General features: G+C 44.6%; 1 protein-coding gene across 16 annotated transcripts in view; it reads right to left on the bottom strand.

Annotated features, from left to right (window-relative positions):
- Positions 1–15,450, bottom strand: part of LOC120959188 (neural-cadherin) — a 258,035-nt gene that overhangs the window by 229,854 nt on the left and 12,731 nt on the right. Inside the window, exon 1 of one of the 16 annotated variants that reach the window (XM_040382406.2) lies at positions 11,648–11,878. The exons of 14 other annotated variants lie outside the window; for them this stretch is intronic. The gene's annotated coding sequence lies outside the window, so the exon portion shown is untranslated. Of the gene's footprint in view, positions 1–11,647; positions 11,879–15,450 lie in introns of those variants that run through there. One more of the 16 variants, XM_049609864.1, reaches the window with a different exon arrangement.

Raw genomic sequence — 15,450 nt, 5'->3', positions numbered from 1 at the left:
AGCGAACGCTGCAACCATAACAGTTGCCCGGCAAAATCTTGCTCACGCAAAGGCGCTTCCTTTGCGCTGGTGCACCTAAGAAGCTTCCCTTTTTTCATCAGAATTCAATTATCGACTACAAAAACACACTTCAAGCACAATATCCCGAGGTATAGCCCGCAGTAAGCCGCGCTAGCGTGGCGCTTGTGCCAAACAAGGTACCCTCACATACAACCTTCGCCAGTTGCATAGAATTGGATAAGCGAAAGAAATAACAAAAACTCAATCAATCCCAACGGAACGATTGGCTGGCTTCCGATCGATGATTCCCGGCACGCCCGGCTCTCGCTCGGTCCCATTATGATGTACTGCAAGCATTTGCTTCATTTTAAAATAGCATTTTGTTTGCCTGTGATCCATCGAATCGTATCGAATGTTGGTTGCTACGGCAGGATAAGCGCTTCGTTTGTTCGCTGGAGATACAAACAGCATCACCCCAAGGGTCGTTCACGACGCACGGAACAACATCATTGGTGACGTTTGTGTGGCGTCATATTGGAATGTAATATAACCTTTTGAACGTCCATTTTGCTTTCGGCCAAACGGAACGCTTAGTGTCCAGGAGATGATGAATCGGAAGTGATAAAAGTTCAAAGAATTTAAGCATCGTCCGTGAACATGCAATTGACCATGACGCTTCCTAAGGACGATGATTATTAACCACTCGAACATACTCTGTTCTAACCGTTTGTGAGGAGAAGTAACCTGCTTTATATATGAAGTGTGATTCCAGGAAGGGAGCCATGGTAGAAGTCGAATAAAGCGTCGATTGCAGCGTTGGGGTGAGTTACTTAAGCTCATGTTCCAATAAAGTCGAGTAGTTCATAACACTTCATAGACATACGACACAACACAGCAAAAGAATAACTCCAATCAAACCGGGTACGTCGGCCCGCAAGGCTAGAAAATCCATCTCCACTCCAATCTAGAAAAGAACGCTCTCCTATAAAACACAATTAACCGTAAAGCGACCGTGAAAAGTAGTTTTTCTCGGTACCAAATATCCATCCCAGGGATCAGTTCACAGCATTTTTCAATCGAACAAAAAATAATTTAATTTGATACACTCCAACATAGATCACGCATTTCTGGAACACACGATCAAGTACTTTCGACATGTAGTCCCCGAAGACCCTCTTCTCCGTGCGACCAGTTTCAATTGGCGAACGGAAGAAGTGGAAATAAAGCACTTGAAAGGCAAAACTCAAACAGCAGTGCGTGAATCACAAGCACTAGTGTAAGGGAGATTGAAAGATTCATTCTGCCCGAATTTTGAAGCTAATGATGGCATGCCCAATGACGAGGCTTGTTTTTTCGATTTTTTTTTCTATAGAAATCGGAAACATGCGAAACGGTTTCAGATGCTACGATTCCAACACAAAGAGCAACACAAAACTAAGCAACAAACAGACAGCTAATCCGCACACCTAAATACGATGGCGACGACGTTTGTCCACGCAGCCTTCAGCGTTCGGTTATGCCAAATTCTATGTCTTTTCTCGTTAGCAGCAGGACGGGATGGAACGGTTCAGATTTGGAATCAAAAATGAACAAGAAACGGAGGATGGTACTCGGATTATGCGTCATGGTCCAGCGCCTTGCCAAGCGTACATAGTTCGTAGCGTGAACATGAATTCAACGCGCTCCAACAATTGAGCATCAGTTGACGTACGTAGCTCTCTGCAATATGCCGGTTCTGCGTTCCAGCCCATAGCAACACTCGGACGAAAGGCACCGTAAAAGGTGGATAAGCCGAAACGTACATTTCGGCTGACACCGTGTCTCAAATATGTCTGTTCTAGTTCACGCACGATTGGTTATTTTTCGTGCAGATGTTCCAAACGCACCGGAGAACCAAAGATACCGTCCGGCAGCTTTTACTGCTGATGTTGCACGGCGCCCGCATGGGCAGGATGGTACATACCTTCGCCAATATTTGACGTTTAATCCCCAACGCCACAACGCCACACCACGGAGCCCCGTTACAAGCACAGTAAAACTATCTTCCACACTTTTTTTTTGTTTCTTTGGCTTCTTTGTACCAAATCGAACCGACCCTCAACTGCTGATGATTGGATTGGTGCGGTGGTATGCGGCGGGAAGATGACCACGAACTACAGTTTCAGCAGCATCACGAATGGATGTCAATCATCTCCCAGTCCTAGCGCGCCCGTGCACAAGAAGGTAACAACGGGAGAATTGTCGGAAACCGAGAAAACGACGAGGCACGATTAAGCAATTTTTGTACCGAACCGTGAAAGTAATAACACAGGCAGGAATGGGGGATAGACCCACACCGCCAGCCCATTGCCAACACCGCTGGGGCACACCCGCCGTGAGGGGTATGAGGGTCAAACAGGCAGAAAACGGAACGAGATAGAAAGAAGACGACCCGCGAAGTTTATGTACGGCGTGGGAAAACGTGACTGAGAACTCCACGGGCGCGACCGTTTATCTTAGGGCACACGCATCGGACACGTTGAGGTGGTCGTTGCCTCGATCCACCCACAGTGTTGTCGTTTCAGCGTACGAAAACACCACGCTTAAAACGCATCATCGGCGATTCCGCTACAGGATTGAAAGAATGTATGAAAAAGGTAGCCTTTGGGAAATGATAATGTCACGAAAACCCGGCCATACTGATTGAGATGCTTCGTTCGGCACAATTATAGTGATCACGCGTGCGCCTATAACGCACGATACAACATCAGGAAAAATATTCGAATTCCCCCAGATGAAGAGCAATCCTCTTATCCTCACACTATCATGAATCTTAAACCTAAACAAAACACAGACTCTCCATTTGAATTGCGCCACAGAAGAAATACTAAGCAATTCGCACATAAAACTATCAACCGGTTCGTTTAACAGACCACCACAAACCGACCAGATCGACCTAAGACCTCGTGCGACGCATTCTCGCATAAATCGTTCCATCTTCAAGAGGGGTCGTAAAAAAAATCCGCTCGCACACCTCCAATTCCAACTACAGCTCGCAAAACTATGCTCCAGACATTCAAAACAAACCTCTTCGTAGTCTTCGTAGCAGCCTAGCCAGCAAGTACTTACGCTCGTAAATATCACGCCGTTGCCAACAGTAGAAAAAAAAATCCCCTGCACCAAAGAAGACTCTGTACGGAGAAGTTCTAGCAGGTCACAGCCATGCTACGGTTCACTCGGTGGAGAACGCGAGCGATTGGTGAGACAACTAATTTACTATCCACAACGGAACACACCCGTACCGCGAGAACGCGAAACTTTAGCCAGCCCAACTATCCCCATAGCAGCAGTGTTGAGGATAAGCAACAACAACGGCAACAAAATCTACCAGTGAACACGAAATACAACTCCAAATGAAGACAAACGAGAACTCGATTCCTTTTGAAAGTGGTATCAGTCATTATGGATCCGTGGAGACGACTACGGAATCAGGCAACGGGGTGTCGGGCCGTGGGAATGTAAGTGTGCCTGCCTGTACAGTGTACGTTCTCGAAAAAAGGGATGCTGTTAAATTTTATGACTGCTCTGCTACTGATTTTTCCCTTTGTTTGGTACCTTTCATTAGGAAGGGGAAAGAAATGGCTGAAAAGCGATTGCTTGGAGCCCGAACTTTTTCCTATTTTGTACGCTGCTTAGCAACGGAAGAAGGGCCGTTGATCGTAAAGTTGTACTAGAAACTTATTCGATATAATGTCACTTCATTAGTGGCTTCCTTATCGTGTATTGGACAAGGTGAGCGATAGCTGGTACGGAAGTTAGGCGACAGAGCATGCTACGCACACACTGGGTGGGAAACGTTAGCTTCTATTGACTGCACTTGTTAACAAGCGACAAGCTATTTATGGTCTGCTTGGGACAACCTACACGTTTGCTGGCACGCACTGCGTTCTAGAGCTTACATACCTTTCGGCTTACCGCTCTCTACTGCTGAAAAAAACAACGATTCGTCCTATCACGATCACAATAGAGACTTTTCCAGTGCCGCTACACGTCACCGTCACACCATCAGAGAACACAAGACGGGCACAAGATCGAAGCGGAAGAGTTAATCATCCTTCCGTGAGCTGAGCAATCTTGTTGTTTAATGTAATTTCCCTCTTCCGCTACGGTCAGTGCAGTGCGTTCCGTTAGCCTTCGCAAACATGCCGGGGGGAATGTGTCGCGAGAAAAGAGAGTTACATTCTGCAACCCGTTACAAAGTGGATGTTCATTACCTCGTTCATTGCATTATGGTGGAGCAGAAATTCGTTCCGGGCACAAAAACCAGCTGTTGCACTGTTGCACCTTTCACCCGGAACATTGATTCTATCCACAGACTGGCACGCCGCAAGTACACCCGCAGCATAAGTCTGGCTTTGGTCAATCTGGTGAATCGTGTTTAAAACTACGCCCGAATGAAGTCGTGTAATATCACAAAAATCGTGCCGTGTTAGGGAATTCCGTGACCAACGCTTCTTGAAAGACATGAACCCCATTTTAAGCAACCTGTTCTTTTATTCCGATTCACATCACGTCCACAGTTTTGATACCAACCGTGCTTAAGTTTCTGTTCGCTACACCGCTACAATACAGCACATGCATTTCGGCTTCAATTTAGTCTTGCACTGAACATGGATATATTTATTTTTCTCATTCCTATTTTGCAATTACTTTTGCCGTTGATCGATATTAAGTTGCCAGCAAGAAGCTACAACCTGATGCATTCTTTGGTGGGAATATACTTGAATGTATCCCCACCTAGAGACAGTGCGAAATTAGTGGTCAGCTGCGGTTGATGTCGTGACCTGACAACCTGGGCGCAGGCCAACCCAAGACCGGAAAAAAGGCGAGATCTCACCATTATTTTCAATCAATCGCATTACTGTGCTGCTCTATGATTACCCGGCGAGCCGCTCTTGACCGTGGTAGGTTATTTGCATTCTTTCACGACCGAAAGAAAGATGTATTCCGGTACAAATTGATTGATTTTGGTAAGCTTTAGCTACCACTGCATACACATTACTAATCAACATGAGAACAGACACAATCCTGCTCCGACAACTAATGATCTCATGCACAGCAGCTTCCTGCATTCCTTCTAAGTGCAATACGCTCTACAAACAACTCGAAAGCACCCGTAAGTGCGTATCAGAAACAATTTGAATAGTTGCCTCCTGCTGTATGATTGATTCGACCCATTCCAGCTCAATCGTGAGAAGTCCACTTTGGCTTCCACCCGAACGCCGACGACGTCAATAAACGGGACGGCGTCATTGTTCACTATTGGTTTGGCATTTGTTCTTTCCGCGTACCCATTTCCCATCATGCATCGTAAAGAGGGCCGTAATTGGTGTCGCTTGGCTGTTGCCGGCAAGAACTCATCGGCTCTCGCAGGCCCGATCCCAAAAACCGACCCCTACCTCCAGCCGGTACCGTAAGAATCACGGCGCACCGAGCACGGGTACAGTAGTGTGTGGTTGAACTTTCGCTAATTGGATTAGTTTCTGCATCGCAACGAACGACTAGCGCACTGTCAACTAAGGGCAAGACGACAGCACGGTGGCAAACGATTTGCTGTCACGGGGGAGGGCACACCGACGGCTGTTGCCAGCTTCCGTCCCACCATGCACTTTATTGCATTTCCAAGAAAGGAATATTGAATAATTGAATGCTACGCTTCGATATCGAGTTTGAGGAAAAAATCACGGACATGCTAATACTGGGAAAAATGCTAGAAAAAATTCAAAAAATAATAGTGATTTACGAGGAAAGTGCCATTATTTACTTAGATTTTTAGCATATATTAAATAAATCATGGAGTACATTGATAGAAAAGTTTCATGATTTTCATGAAGCTGTAAGGATTAAAACCATTCAGTGATATTATTAAAATATTATTTAAAAAATCATTCAAAGTCCCGAAAATGATAACAAGATCATATAAAACTTTAAATGACTATATAATAAACAAAAATAATTTTGTTTGTTCATTGATAGATAACTAGGTAATCAAAGTTCAAAAAGTCGTTTCTGTCATAAATTAGTAAAAAATGGCCATTATGTTTCATGTTTCATGAAATATTTTCTTGCAAAAGTTCGCCATTCCCAGAATATGTTACTAATCTTCGAACTCCAGCTTCTAGAAAATTGATGCTTTGTTCATTTTGCAATTAAAAGCCTCCACTCTAAAAGATAAGCGATTCGAGTGTTTTTTTTTCCTTTCATGCCCTGCTTTTCCGACCCAGTATATAGCCGGAATGAAATTAAACCAAGCTGGTAGAGAAATCACCGCACCTCCTAGGAATCAGCAACAGAAATACCGCAAGGCATTTGCATAGAGCCGCAACAAAAAAAATCTTTCCATCTTTATCCTCACATGCCAACAGTTTCACAATCTCGCCTCTAGTATGGTGAAGAACCAGAAGAAACATTTCCCCAAACATGAAAGAGAATTTTCGGGACGGTCAAGTGTCTAGCCGACGAGAGTGAGGGGTGCGCGCGCGCGTACCGAATCGGGATGAGAAGCTTTGCAACGTCCCCGAACCCAACGTCGAAAGGAAAAGGTGTGTAAAACGCGTTTCCAGAAGAACGTTGCTACCAACATCAAGCAGTGCTTGCAAAAGCCACAAAGCCACCATCTCACAAACAAACCCACACCCTCCGTGTTTTGCTTTTTGACGCTTTTGCCATGAAAACACAAATGAGCACCGCCGCCGGCAACCCTCCCGCTCAAAGTACAACATTCCTTGGCCGTTTTTCCTCGACAGCAGACACTAAATTTAAGGATCATAAAAATTAACATAAAATCATGAATCGTGAGAGCCACGTTTGCGCGTATTCGCAACGTCCGTCGAGTTTTCCCCTCCCGTTCAGGTTCCTTCTTGTGTGAGGCGTTAGTAGCGCACCAAGCACTGCATAACATCCTCACCGCCAGCACCGCCACGAACAGACGAACAACTGGGGCCGCTAACTAGGCCAGCTAACATGCAATAGGATAATTTTGTCAATTATTACATCGCTCGCTCGATAAATGTAATCGCATGCAATCGTATGGTATTCAAGGTATTTACAAGGAATGTAAGAAAGGAGAAAAAGAGGCAGAGAGAACATGCCTATGGCACGCGCGTACGCTCCGTTACGATCGATCCCCGCGTTAAGAAGGAAGGCATTCGGTCGGCACTTTCCAGGGAACAAGCTTTTGGCTGTCATTCACGAGGATCCGATAAGCGAACGATTTACGTACGTACTAAAGCTGTCCCGCAGGTCAAGCACAGGGCGCTCTACACTCCTTCCCGGAGCGATGTTGAGTTAAATGAATAGGAGCTATAACCACTTGACGGTAGGATTTGTAGACGGTGGTGGTGTTGGTAAGAGCTTTTCAACTGTTTTCATCGCCATCGTAATAAAAATGTTAGATTATTTCACCGCGAAACGCCTCCATGTGCGGTCACACGTTCGCTAAACAACATCTATGAGCAACTCGATACGGTTTCGAAGCTAAAACAATTCCAACCACCAACGGCCCTACGGTAACATCGCTAACCAAAAGAAAACGATGCAACAAGAGTCATTAAAAGTTTTATCACTTCGATTGGGAAGAAGCAATTAGTAATCACATTTATCCACAAATACATTAACGTTCAATTTGGAGGGAAATGTACAGACTGCCCCCAAAGAGCAAAATCCGCGATGGTGGATGCATATTTAGCGAGCGTAAAATTAAACAACCCAGAACAACACAGCAGCAGCAAACTGCAGCTGCAGGGCATCAAAGCGATCATTTACGAACGTTCTTTACCACCTTAAATTCGGTTTTGGGTGGCGAGAAGGATTGTGTACGGAGAGGCAAATTTGTACAATAAAAAATAACTGGCAAATTTCATTTCACTAATGGTTCGCCCGATCGTGAAAGACGTTGCTCAAATAATTGCTTGCCGTACCGTTCAGCAACAGTACACCGTGCAGCAACAGTACGTACACACACCAGCTGGAACAGCGAGCACAGGAACAGGAAACGTAGGTACGGTCGAGAGCACCGCCATATTTGTAAGCAGCGAGCTCCTTGGTTACGTACATCCGTTCGCAAACCATTGCACAGGATTGCAATTCCCTGGCTCCCTGGTGCCGCTTCCTGCTCTATTGTGTAGTGGCATTTGAAAATTCAATTTCCAGTTATTAATTCTACGTTTTGTGTAACTTTTTTCCCCATTCCTTTCCACCGAGGGTGACATTCTTGTTGCTTTATCCGTCCTTTCGGGGAGGAAACTTCCGCTTTTAGCAACGCCCAGCCCAGGTACGTTTTAGTTTGAGTCTTATTTGCACATTGCACTCTCTGCCATACCACTCTTAAAATCAAACAAAATCACCAATTGTGGTCACCAGGGGCAGAGCCAAGTTTGCCTTCCAAGGATGGACATTGTTAGTTGCTTTGCTAACGTCTGCGATTATCGCCACCCATGGTCTTCTTTCGTTATAACAAGGTGGTTCAGGTGTCAGGAATAAAATTTCAACGAGCGACGCGCTGCACGTAGCAAACGCCATGCTGTTACCTCTCGCACAGCTTGAAAACGGTAAGAGGACGTAAAGGTACCAGCAAGGTTAGAGAAAACTGTAAGACAAGTATCTTTTTGCTCCGGCAAAAAGTAATTAAATGCCGTGGCGCCTCACTCGACTCGAGACCAACACCGGAAACTGCGCACTATGTGGCACACGCCACAGGCATCATCTTGAGAGCGGCGCATTTAAACAGGATGAGACAAGCTCAAGTAAAACGCGCGTGCGATTGAGTATAGCTAACCTTGAGGCGAGTTTTCCATTTCATTCAAGTTTGGTTGGTGTTGAAACTTGTTAGGTTTAAAGTAAAATTGCCTACCGTTTTGACGTGTACGCCTTTTCACGGATAATACGGTTCAATTTTGATCATATTTCTCTACCACTATTTGAAATTCAGATTTTTATCATACCAATCAAAAGGGCTGTATCTTTTCGCTAACACGCAGCGGTATAATCGAACAGACCAAATTTTATTTATTTAGTTTTAAATATGACGGCTTTTTACTAGCCGTATTGTTAACACTTTTTGTGCTAACGATTTATATCTTTCTCAACAATAAAACACACCATATAAGGAAGAAAATTTTACTGTCAACATTTGATTGTATCACAAATGTAGAGAGTCTGTTCAAGCATATATTTGCGATAATTAATATAACTAAAACATATTTGTAACATTTTGCTTGTCTATTTTACTAATATAACTCTTTGCCAGTAGTTTTCCTAATATGTTAGGACATTTCAATGGTGTCGTGCTAAAAACGCAACAAAAAGCACAACCAGTTGCAATGGTGAATACCGTAGCTCTGTGGAGAAAATTTATTGCAAGTATAAAAGTATCCATTCACGCGCTCATAACGGAAACAGAAGCACAATCCATTTCCAAGAATTTTTGACCAAGCTTGCACCGTTTTCCTCGATGAAACGCATTAAAAATGGAGAGCATACCGCGCCGCTTGAATTCTCCATCCTCCACTTAAAGCTACATTATGCAGCCAGCAATAAAAAAAACTTCATGTGTGCAAAATGTACAAACAAATGTGAATGTGCTCTGCACACATATACACCCCAGAGAGATCGCCCGTGTACCTATTGTGTGATTTATGTGATTTGGGAACTGCACACGGAATTTCGCGTTTTCCACCAGGGAAGAAAAACGGCCGATTTTTCCTGCTCTACTATCGGCACGGCACAATGCAACGAAAAAGCAAACAAAAAGTGAACTCCCGCTCTCCCGTTGAGATAACTCGGCCCCTTTGGGAAAAGGTTGTAGTAGCGAAATTATCTGGCAAACAAGCCATAAAGAGAGAGAGAAAGAAAGAGAAAATGCAGTTCCACTCTCGATGTTCTGAATAATGTACAAATTTCCTTCATTTTTCCAACGGTGATGTGCATGTTCTGCTGCTGATGCTGCTGCTTTTACTCAACCGTTTCAAACGGACATCATTACTGCTTCCACACCAACGCCTACTCACACTGTCGAAGAGGATATAGCATGACTCCGAGTCTCAAAACTCATTATAACGTTATCCTGAGCGACACATACACATTCATGATGTGCTCCACCGTCGCAGGACCGCACGAAATGCAGTTTTTGTATGTGTTCAGTAGGCAAAAGAGTGCAAAAACCATTCCGAGACCATTCACTGTAGATGGAGAACACATTGCTCGGGGAGGCTTTTAAAAGGAGTTCGCGTGGCCAAACCACCAACGAAGGGAGCTTTGTGGCGGAGGGTTTCCAACACTTTATTCTATTCCTACCATTTTTCGCAATCACAAACTCTCTTTCTCTCTGTGTCCCTTTGCTCAGTCCCTCACACACATACATGCTTAACCATCAGGATAACAGCTCTCTGAGGTAAACCCACACAAACACTTACACTCATGCTCGTCATCACTACCCATTTTACATCCCCGATGGTGTCTCCACCGCACCGGACCTGCTCGCGCGTAGTAGTATTTCCCGCTTTCTAGCGCTTTCCGCGCCGCTACTAGGAGCGGTGCCCACGTACGCTCTCCGGCCGCTCACTCCGGGCTCGATATATCGGAATTTTCAGTACACGAGAACTCGGGACAGCTGCCATGCGCCGCCATATTTGTTTTCTCTCGCCAAAAAAGTGTATGCTCGGCAGGAGCAGGTTCAGACGGCGTTATAAGGATAACGCTATTTTCCCAAACCACACATACGCGAGCAAACCCATTTCCACGCACGCCGCATCTCCCACTCCCTTCATCGCACTATCTGCTTGCTTCGCTCCGAACCGTTTTGTAATTGTTCATTGCGTTGCATGAAATGTTGTAATTTACATGATTTTTGTGATTTTTGCTAAAATTAAACACTCCTGCACACACAAACACACGCAAACCAAATTTACACATCCAACTTTTCCCTCTGTCACTCTCTCTCTCTTTCTCTCACTGTCGCTCTCCTTTTCCCGACCAAGCTGTCAGGTGAAAAGTCCATTCATGCTCGCAGGCTACACGCGCATCACGCAGATGGAATCGGAAATGAGGACACAGGCTGCGCCCATTTTTCCGGGCGGTGGTGTGTAGCAGCGCTACGACCGACGATGGAATGACGCAAAATTAATGTGGTCGAGCTGCTTGTGCGAGCGGTAACATCCATCTTCTAGCCACTGTAAACTACACTTGCTTGCTTACCTTTGTAGTAAACGTTATCGGTAGATGAAAATTGCTCATTTCAGCATCCTGAGCAGGAGATGATTTTATTCCATTAATGACCGATAGATAGCTTCAAGCAATGGCTGCAGAAACAGGTGCCTTTTTTCTTGCAATTGTACTAATTGCACGTGTTTTTCTCCATTCACTTAGTATACCAAAAACAACATTCACTCTGCAACTTAAGCTTTCGCCTATCATATAGCCACGGAACTGTTATCCTTCTTTTCGGCAAGCGAAAGGAAATTCGCAAATCAGAAAGCACAACCACGCCGACACACCACTGTGCACGCTTGCTCTCGTTCCTGGTGCTCCCTCTATTCTCGGGAGCTCCAGTGAAGAATTTTCTCCTATTTGCCTTTTTTACACGCAAACATCATAACCATATCACACTAACCGTGCGTTTGTAGATCTTTTAAGCACTAGGAAAAATCACACAATTCAACCACACAAAAAGTAGCCACCTCTGCAATCCACCCTTAGAGAGAAGGGAGCGACTTGTATTTTTTTCACTAATCTTTTCCCTGCTACAACACTAATCGATGGCACACTCGGGGTGGCACAACTTTCTCCAGACGACTTCTGCACAACTTCACCACAAACTGAGGATGGCCAGAGCCGAAAGAGCTCTTGGAAAATCTTGCACCGAAATACAGCTCACAAGTACGCACACACACACACACGTTCACACAAAACGACCGCTGAGAGCATTGGCTCTCTAACGTTCTATCTCTTTTCGATCGTTACAATACGAACGAAAAGGAAAATCCTACCCTCTCTGGAAAATGCTGTGGTTGGTAGTGGTGGTACACGGATTTTTCCCAGCTCCAAGAGAGAGAGACTGAGCTGTTGGCAAAATGGTTCTGACGGTAAAATCAATAAAATTTACCACCACCGTTCCACGCACGAACGCACGCGCCGCGTATAGTGCCGTTACGGGAAGAACGGCCGTCTCGTCCTTGCTTTCTCGCTTCAGAACACACAGTGCAATTAAGGGGTCTCTTTCTCTTGCTCTCTCTTCCTCTCTCTCATTCTATGTTTCTACCTCTCCCTGTTTGGGTTGTGGAAATTCGTCCTGTCGATGGTGTGTGCATAGAACTTGTTCTCTCTTCGTCGGGAAGTATCGGAAAAGTGCTAGCTTGCGTGCGGTTGTGTTGGTGTTGGGCTGTTAGGATGAGAGCAAGTTTTACTTACACCAGCTACCACACCAACGCACACACGCGTAGAATTCAGCACCAAGTCATGGCGCGGAGCAGAGTCGAATATGTGTATGTGTTTGTACTGTTTTGTATTTGTGTTTGCGATTGTGTTAAATGTAGATACAATAGTTGCAGACTTTTTTGCAACAAATCATTTTGTACCCAACATCTAAGATACTAATATTGTTACATTTTTTATATATTATAAACTATTGAAAAAATAATTACAATTATATTTTTAGCTGTGTAGGTGCATCTCCGCACAATTCGTTTCTTTCTGACATACAACCAGAAAAAAATACAATCCCGGCTACTTTTGTAATGTAGCACCAGCTAGTGTTGATGCGATAGTAGATTTTACCATTTTTGCAACAACAAAAAAAGTGAATTTCAGCGCAAAAAATAACCCTCTCACTCCTTTTTTCTTTCGCTCTCTCACTCTCATTCCGCAAGAAAGCGATTCGTGTAACACCATCCACCGCCATCCTTCAAAAGAAAACTCCACTTAGGAAAATTTGTAAACATACTCGACACACACACGCATACTAATACAAACACGGAAGTGTTCCGGACGGGGTCGGAAAAGCGTTAAAAAAAAAGTGCGTCCATCGCTGTGTGCGCTACTCTCCTCCCCCTGAGCTGTTATCGCCCTTGTCCTGGGGTAGGATTGTGTGTTTAGCTGTATGCGTGTACGCGTGTGTCTGTGTGTCTGTACGATTGTTTTCGCCTAAATTTACGCCTGCCATACAGTGTAGAGTGTGCCAGCCAGTGTGCCAGTATGTGTGTGTATGCGTGTACTTGGAGGATTTGTTTGCGAATGGTTATGAAATACTCCACACTAAACCATTTCGTGAGACCCCTAAATAAGCATCCAGTAGGATGGAAGGGTTGGTTCGGCTCGGGTTGTGCATTTTCAGCCCACCCACACCACCGCCCATGCACCATAGCAGACAGTGACGATATACGCTACAGGGCAGCTCATAAGTCGTCCTCTGCTTCGCCTACAAACCGACCACATAGCCTCCTCCTTTTGCGATTCACTCACTTTGCCATGCTCTACGTCTGCCATGCAGCAAACCCGTTTGCGTAACGAACGTGTTGATTGGGTTCTATAACCTTTCGCCCCATAGTGCCACCTCCACTCGGACGACTATCCATACATGCCGGACGGTGGCAGGTGGTGCTTTCTGCCATTACGGCTGAACGTTGCACGGTCTGCAGCTATTTCCAAACCCCTAAGCTATAGCTCCAGCCTTCCACCCCAGTGTCCTTATTAGGGTGCCATCGTTCCCTCGCCCTTAATCGCAGGACGGCACTACCAACAGAGTTGTATATATATATATAGAACTTTGGTTTCGTCGTTCGTCGATAGCGCGTCGTCTATAACGAGACATCCTTTTTTCTCCACTTAGCTCCTTACTCTCACTACATCCTAACTTGGTTTGCGGTCACCAGATTCAAAAAGACGATTGGTTGTGATGCGTATAGACTGCGCGCCCAGCCATATAAGCAGTTGTGTGCCCACTTCTCACAAGGCACAACACACATCACTGGTAAATGATTTGACCCAGCGGCTTGATTCCTTTGCAGTCACCACTTTTTGGTGTAGGGCTGAGGAGCATTCGAACCCAAACAGACCATCGGCGTTGGTGCTATTCTGCTACAGTTAGACCTACCAACGAAGACACTTGGAAGGGGCAAAACATCAAACACGAACAAGTCAAGCGCCTCCATTTCAACTTACCAATCACATAGCAAGTTAAGTTTGGAGAGGTTCTATACGTCTTATTGGCGTACTTCCGAGCTGAAAATAAAGAAGCTGATAATAAATGAAAATAAATGAATAATTAAAGTCAAAGAATATTAACAAACATAGGGATATGGTTACTAACACTACATAGAATGGAAAATAGAAAATAGATGGAATAGAAAATACAATAATTATTGGTAAGTAAGTAAGTAATCAGTACTTCCTAAAATAATGTTATCAAACACATTTATCTTGGCTAAAGTATTTCTTGAACATGTGGAGAATTTCTAATTTGATTTTCCACCTCCCGGATGGTTCTAGTTCCTTTGCCCGCTCCCATAGCAAGCCGTCCATGTAATGTAGTTCCCCTTTCTGTTGTTTCCCCTATCACTTTGCTTTTCCTGTTCAGCCGCTTTTGCCATAAGCGAATTCCAATCAAATCAAATTCGATTCCGATGATATTTGCCACCGTCGATCATAAAAATCGTACACGTTTATGTATTCATGGTGCGTGCCTGACACTACATCCTTCCATCTATGTGGCGGTGGTTATGGTGAGTTTACTTTCCCTTTCTGCAGTTGCCCGGTCGGTACCTCTCACTTATTATTTGATGCTCTTCGTACAAAGAAGTAACCACAATTCTTATCACACATAAAAACACACACACGGACACATTTTGACGCGATGGAACAAACACAATCCCTGTAAACGTTTCCACTTGACCAGAACGTGGTGTGCAGGCAGTACTCGTCAGCCAAACCCTTACGACATAACACAAAACACCAATAGTATTTTGGGCTCGTATTTTACACCCTTTCCCCTGCAAAACACTTCCTTGTATTGGACCACTTAAACTCCTTGAAGAAAAAAAAAAACAACTGTCAGCATTACCTCCCATCCTGTTCACCGTCGGTAAAAAACCCAACAAAAAAAGCCCAAAGAAATCCAGGACTCGCTGGATGAACCCTTTCATTCCTCCCGCTGAGTTGTAATAGCACCGCGGAGGTTGTGTATCGCATAAGAAAACAAACTTCAAGGCATTCGGCGACGGGTTCGATCGGGTGGAGGGGGAAATATATAACGATGTAAGAAATTAGCATAAAATCGAAGAATCGATTATGGTAATTTCAATTCCACTGAGCACGTTAGTTGCGTTAGCGCAAGCAGAAGACACCTTTTCATTCGATGCAAGCAAGGGTTTTAGTGTTCACAGCACACATATACACACACACACCAACAGACTAAAAGCT

Source organism: Anopheles coluzzii, chromosome 3, assembly GCF_943734685.1.
Source record: "Anopheles coluzzii chromosome 3, AcolN3, whole genome shotgun sequence".
Taxonomy (NCBI): Eukaryota; Metazoa; Arthropoda; class Insecta; order Diptera; family Culicidae; genus Anopheles; species Anopheles coluzzii.
Note: the sequence above shows the minus strand (reverse complement) of the source record. Positions and strands in the feature narration are given on the sequence as shown.